Consider the following 7,778-nt stretch of genomic DNA (forward strand, 5'->3'; position numbering starts at 1 on the left):
CCTCGAGCCTCATAATTGTCCTGAATATGTCCGACAACCAGTTAGGAGTCACTGTAAGCCTTCAAGTTTGTATCCCCAGCTCTCTAGCTATTCGGAGCCTTGCAGCTAAGACTTCATATTCGGCTTCATTATTTGTTGCTGAAACTTGAAGCACAAGGCATACTTGACTGCTATCCCTTTCGGATACAAGAGGATCAGTCCTGCTTTGAATCCTGTGGAGCTGGATGAGCCATCCACGTACATCACCCAAAAATCGGTACCAATTTCTGAAAGACCTTTGCTTGTCGGAACTTGGGGCTCAGCTTCTTTTTGCTCAGTTGGCTCATCTAGAATAGAAATTCGGTCATGAAGTCGGTCAAGGCTTGAGCTTTAGTGGATGGTCGAGGTCAGAACTAAATATTGAACTCAGATAGCTCAATCATCCATTTTGCAATTTATCCTGATGTTTTCATGAAGCGAAATTCAATGTAGGGGTAAAATGATAATTTTAAAATTTTTTCAAAATTATGATTTTACAGTGAAAAAATATTAATTAATCTAATTAATTAACATAAATTTATCCTACACTAGGATCTAAATATGATATATAGCATGCATGCATTTAAATTTGAAATTCAAATTTGAACAATAAACACTTTACTGTAATGTGTTCAGAACACAATACCTTTATGCAGGTAGTAGATCGCCGTAATCTGATCACCGTCGAAAGAGTCTAATCATTGCGATGTAGCCACACAGCGTGTCTGGTCTCTGCGGATCGTCCACACGAAGCTCCCGATCTGATCGACTCCTCACGAGTGCTAGCTCGTTGTAGAGCCCATTCGATGACTGATGTTGATCGAACTCCTTCGATCGATGTTTGCCAATTCTTTGGATACTCTGGATCATCAGCAGACGTTCTTGAGAGGATGTTGAAGATCTTTCTAAAATTTGGTGGGCTCACGACACTCGTAGCTCACCTTTTCACTTCTCGAACTCCAGGCTGAAACCCTGAAGAACTCACTGAAACCCTGCGCACACTTTTTCTTTCTTTTTTTTCTTTTTCTCTCGGAAGGATATAGACCTTCACCTGGCACACAAGGATTCCTCACGCCCAAATTTTCTATCCAAAATTTTTCTTGCACATGCCCCACTCTTCTCCTCCTTTTAAAACAATGTCAAATGTCTTATCCACGTGAGAGGATAAAGATGAGTAATTGCACATTTGAATTCAAATCAAATTTTGAATTCAAATGGAAACCAATTTATTCCTATCTACTAAGGACGTGAGAAGAGGAGGGTGTGACATTATTTGTGTGTGAGTGATTTCATGAGAAATATTTTCTCGTGTAATAAATGGGACGTTAAAAGAGGATAAGGTCAAGGTGCTAAGATTGGTTGCTCATTCAAATTTAAACTTTGTTTTGAATTTGAATTGCCAACCAATCATCCTTATCCACTCATTTGGTGCATTAAAGTAGGGCATGAGGAGGGCTTTGCGTGAGAAAAAATTCATGAGAACTTTCTTCTCGTGAATTCAAATGGGCACAGTGGAAGTGAGGTGGCGCAGGGAGAATGGGTCAAGGTGGTTTCATTATTTAAACCAATCTAATTGAACCAAATAAGTTAGGCCCAATTAGACTAATTTAAACCCAACTTAATTAGGCTTAATTAAGCTCAATAAAATCTTAATCAAATTAGCAATTGATTAAACCAAACCCCTGATCATATCAGGGACCAAACCATCTCGACGATTAGGTCAACTCTTAACCTAATCGGATCAAACCCAACTGAATCCAATTCAATTGGACTTGATCCAAAAATAAATACTCAATCAAATTGAGTTAATTAGTAATCAAATCACTAATTAAACCTCTCATAAATATTGAGTCCAAATTCGATGGATAATCGGGCATCAGAATTCATCGATATGTAACCCTGATCGAAGAGTCCTAAACCAGTGGGACTCTTGACCCCGATACCCAAAATGTATAGAATTCGTGATCAGAGAATCTTGATTCTCGATCATAGAATCCCAGACATGAAGGACTCTTCACCAGCTATCAGATCAGATAGGAACCTCTAATGTGTGTGACCCCGCAGGTTCGAAACTAAGCCGGTAGCACAGAAATCAATTCCTGTACTAATCGAAGTAACCATCTAGCAATGGTATCCGATGATCGGATAGGTCGAAAGTCACAATCGCAACACTCAGAACCTACGTGAATATGGTTACTGTATAATTCATCCTTTTGACCTCTATGTTTAGGACGACTCAAGGTTAAACTGTCAATCCTGATCAGATCATCCGAATCGTGCTCAACTCAAATAGTCCTGTGATTCCTCACTTGGACTACCTTGGTCAAGATTTTGCTAAATTGAAACATGACTGTACATAGCTCCTAAACTGGAGTAGTCCAGTACCTAAGTGCAGTGAGTTGCTTGCAAATCACCGTGGCGGTCTCAGATCGGAGGGACATTTATATCCATATTCCATCGAAGCAAATCTTGACAGCAGAAATAGCTCCGGAGTCGGTCACGTTCAGTGCAGATGTACTCTTACATCTCACCTGTATGCCATACCAGTATCTCTACACTCATTGGTTAAGAGGACAACCAACCTATATGACACACAACAACCTATACTTGATAAACATTGTCATCCTTGGTAACAACGTATCATTTGATCGCGAACAGATTTAAGGACTAAACGACAAATCCTCCTTTGTCGAGTCAAAATAGTCCTAAAGACTTCACCACAACATAGGAGTTCATTAGAAGATGAAACATTTTGTGATGAAAAATGTCAAAATAATTTTTATTAATTCATAATTTATGTACATATACAAAAATGAGCACAACCGTCAACAGACTGACGATTGGCTTTGGGACACTATTTCCAACAATCTCTCACTTGGCCTAAAGCCAATCGGTGCGGTATCTAATACCCATCTTCGACTTGTAGTCGTCGAACTCCTTCACCGCAATGGCTTTAGTAAATGGGTCGGCCAGGTTCTCCTTTCCGTCGATCTTCTGAAGGTCGACGTCACCTCGATCTATAATTTCCCGGATGAGATGGTAGCGGCACAGAATATGCTTCATCCGCTGGTGTGCCTTGGGTTTCTTCGCCTGAGCAATGGCTCCAGAGCTGTCACAGTAGAGCAGACTAGACCAACTAGGGAGGGTGCTACTCTGAGCTCGGTGATGAATTTTCTCAGCCACACCGCTTCTTTGGCAGCATCTGATGCAGCGACGTACTCCGTCTCGCAAACTGAATCAGCCACTGTGTGTTGCTTGGAACTCTTCCAGTAGATAGCCCCACCATTAAGGATAAAAATAAATCCCGACACACTTTTTCTGTCATCATGATCAGACTGAAAACTAGAGTCTGTAAATCCTATAAGTCTCAAGTCTGATTCACCATAAACAAGCCACTGGTCCTTAGTATTTCTTAAATACTTCAGGATGGTTTTAACAACTTTCCAGTGTTTTTCCCCTGGATCAGATTGGTATCTACTCACTACCCCTAGTGAGTATGCCACATCTGATCGTGTACATATCATGGCGCACATGATAGATCCCACTGTCGAAGCATATGAAATCCTACCCATATGCTCTCTCTCTTGAGGTGTTGTCAGATAATCCCTCTTCGAGAGAGAAATTTCATGGCCTATCGGTAGATAGTCTTTTTTGAAATTCTCCATGCTGAACCTCTTCAGCATAGTATCTATGTACGTAGACTGGGATAAACCAAGCAACCTTTTAGATCTATCCCTATAGATCCTCATCCCTAGGATGTAGGAAGCTTCTCCCAGATCCTTCATGGAGAACTGTGACGACAGCCAAATCTTTATTCTCTGTAATGCAGGGACATCATTTTCGATTAAGAGAATATCATCCACATACAATACAAGAAATACCACTACTGGATCATTAGCCCACTTATAAATGCAGGGCTCTTCTCCATTTTTAACGAAGCCATACGTCTTGATCGTCCTATCAAAATGTATGTTCCAACTCTGGGATGCCTGCTTAAGTCCATAAATGGACCTCTGTAGTCTGCACACCTTAGACTCATCAGTGGATGTGAATCTTTCAGGTTGTATCATATACACTTCTTCATCTAGCTCTCTGTTTAGGAAAGCTGTCTTCACATCCATCTGTCAGATTTCATAGTCCAGATGGGCAGCTATCGCAAGCATAATCCGAACGGATTTGAGCATTGCCACAGGAGAAAATATCTCGTCATAGTCTATACCATAATGTTGACGATATCCCTTGGCAACCAGACGGGCTTTATAAGTTTTCACCTTTCCGTCTGCGCCCCTCTTCCTCTTGAAGACCCACTTACACCCTATGGGTTTTACTTTTTCGGGTGGGTCAACCAATGTCCACACATCGTTGACCTTCATGGACTCCATTTCGGATTTCATGGCCTCTAGCCATTTCTCAGAGTCGAGTCTCTGCATTGCATCCATGTAGGTGATCGGATCCTTATCGTTTTTATCAAGTTCGATAGGATCGTCGTCCCGGACTAAGAAACCATAGTATCTGTCCGGTTGACGTGGTACTCTACCAGATCGTCTTAAGGGTGCTTGAACAATGGGCTCAGGATCTGATCTAATCAAATTCGGTTCAGGTTCAGTAACTTGTGTCAGTTTTTCCACCTATCGAACTTCATCAAGTTCGACCTTAGAGGCAACATCCCTTCACCAAGGAACTCTTTTTCCAAAAAGATTGCCTTAAGGCTGACAAACACCTTTTGCTCATCAGCTAGGTAGAAGTAATACCCTTTGGTCTCTTTTGGGTATCCTATAAAATTATACTTGTCAGACCTAGGTCCTAGCTTGTCCGTAATTAAACGTTTAACATAAGCTGGACACCCCCAAACCCTAAGGTGCGAGAGTACTGGCTTACGTCCTATCCATATCTCATATGGCATTTTGGTTACAGACTTACTCGAAACTCTATTTAGAAGGTAACAAGCTGATTCGAGTGCATATCCCCAGAGGGAGATCGGCAGACCAGCAAACTCCATCATGGATCGAACCATGTCCAACAAGGTCCGATTCCTCCTTTCAGATACACCATTATGCTGTGGTGTTCTAGGAGGAGTCCATTGAGAGAGAATCTCATTCTTCCCAAGATATGTCAGAAACTCATTGAAAAGGTATTCACCTCCTCGATCAGATTGAAGAGTTTTAATACACTTTTCAGTTTATTTTTCTACCTCATTTCGGAATAGTTTGAACATTTTAAATGACTCCGACTTATGCTTCATTAAATAGACATACCCATACCTCGATAGGTCGTCTGTGAAGGTTATGAAGTAGAAATATCCACCTCTTGCACTTGAGCTCATGGGTCCACATACATTAGAATGTACCAGACCCAAGAGTTCACTGGCTCGCTCACCTTTTCCAGTAAAAGGTGACTTGGTCATTTTACCAAGAAGACAGGACTCACAGGTTGGAAGTGAATCACAATCACCTACTTCAAGAATTTATTCTTGAGCCAACCTGCTTATCCTGTTCTTTATGATATGACCTAGCCTACAGTGCCAAAGGTAGACTTCTGACATATTATCTATTCTAGGACGTTGATCGGAGGTTTGAACCACATTAACAGGTTGTGATAGAAAGTAAATTCCATTATTAAGTTGTCCAACAAATATTGTAACACCATTCAAAATGATATTGTAAATATTTTCTTTTATTAAAAATTGATAACCGTACATGGCCAAAAGGCCTACAAAAATAATATTTAATAAAAAACTTGGACAATAGTGACATTCACTCAGAATTATATTTCGAGAATTGATTATAAGGTTCATGATTCCTAATGCTAGAACTGGAACTTTGCTTCCATCTCCAACATTCAGGAACCTCTCGCCTTTATCAAATCTCCTACTGACCTGCAGACCCTGCATCGAATTGCAAATATGATAAGGGCTTTCGGTATCCAATACCCAAGCAGTAGTATCACAAATGAAAAAGTTGCAAGGTGTTATCATATAAGTACCTTGCTTCTTCTTCAGCCTGTTCGGGTCCAGAGAGGCAATGTATAGAGGACAGTTCCTCTTCTAGTGCCCCTACTTCTTGCAAAAGAAGCACTCCGCCTGGCTTTGGTCGGGCTTGCACTTCTTGGTCTGACCCTGTGCAGACAGCCCAACATGCAGCTGCACCTTCTTATTCTTCTTCTTCTTGTTCTTCTTCCCTTTCTTAAAGGGTCGACGACCAGAAGAAGACCCTCCCACAACATTCACCGACTCCTTATAGAGCTGGTGATCCTTCTCAAAGTTCTGCAGCAACCCCAATAAGCCGTGGTAGTTCACTGCAGGCTTTGTCATTCGAAAATGAGTAAGGAATGGAAGGAAGGACTTGGGCAGAGAATTAAGGATCGCATCCTTACCGAGCTGCTCGTGCAGGGGAAAATCCAGTTTACTTAGGCACTCAATCATTTCGATCATGTACAGTACATGATCAGTGACTGAGGCTCCATCCCTCATCCGAGCATTAAAAATGGCACAACTAGTTTTGTGCCTTTCAACGTCGCCAGGCATGCCAAAAGAGTCATTCAACATTTGAAGCATCTCCTGTGGCTGGGCGTTCTCGAACCTGCGGCTGAACTCATCATTCATTGCCGCCAGCATTATGCACCAGACGGTGGTGCGATCGTTGAGCCACTTCTGGTAAGTATCTCAGACCATCCCTCTAGCATTCAGGGCTAGCTCTTGGGGTGCCAGATCCGTTACTACATAAAGGATCCGCTCATGCTCAAGAACGATTTTTAATTTTCGATACCAGCTATCAAAATTAGGTCCCATGAGCTTGTCATTATCTAATAATGACCGGAGCGACAGAGTAGTGGCCATAGCTGCATAAAGGAAAACCAGACCTATATTAGTACATAAATTATTAATACTAAAGACTTGGACTTTAGTCTAAAATTTCTCCCAGTATTTTTACGAATTGGTAGCCTCAACCTCCAATTCGAGGAATTACTTTAATTCCTTAGTGGGTATTAGAATCCATACAGACTACACACAAGTCCAACTTTGGTTGGTCAACTCATGTGTATCTATGGGTAGGTTCATAACTAGTTGTTTCTCTAAACAACTTCTAATAATTGATTTTGCCCCAGAACCTAATCAGTAGGCTTTGGCCTCCACTGAAAAGATCTGGTTAGGTCCAACCATTAACATGATTTGATTTGGTGAATCAGATCAATAAATGATCAGGCCCGACTTTGGCTGGCCAACCTGACCACCATCAGAAAGACTCAAACCAAATTATCATATTATGAATGATAATTTCATTAGTCAATAAGCACCAGGCCTTTGGGCCTCCAATGATTATTAAACTAATGGACTCATTATCACTCACTTAATGGGAGGCTATGACTTAATTATCAATATAACTTAATCATTTTTAGGACCTAATATTTTTTTTTTTTGAGGATTTTATTAAAGAATAGATGAGAAGATAAATTACCAACCAATTTCAATCCTCCCACTGACTTCACCAAGTTAGATTAAAAAGGATTTAATTAAGCCGGCATTAGGAGCACCTAAATCAGTCACACTGATTTACCTAATGACATGGGTGAGCCCTAATCACCAAGTGATCTAATCAAAACCTAATTCATCAGGTTGGCCAGGTAAGTGAGATCAGTGGTGGGGATATGCCATTAACTCGTCAGAGATCGAATCACTACGAGTAGCTCCCACTTAAAAACCACTGGTCAAACTGCCAAACTTACCTTAGACACCAACCGGTTCATTAGTTTTAATTTGATCA

The sequence above is a fragment of the Elaeis guineensis genome, chromosome 5, assembly GCF_000442705.2.
Source record: "Elaeis guineensis isolate ETL-2024a chromosome 5, EG11, whole genome shotgun sequence".
NCBI lineage: Eukaryota > Viridiplantae > Streptophyta > Magnoliopsida > Arecales > Arecaceae > Elaeis > Elaeis guineensis.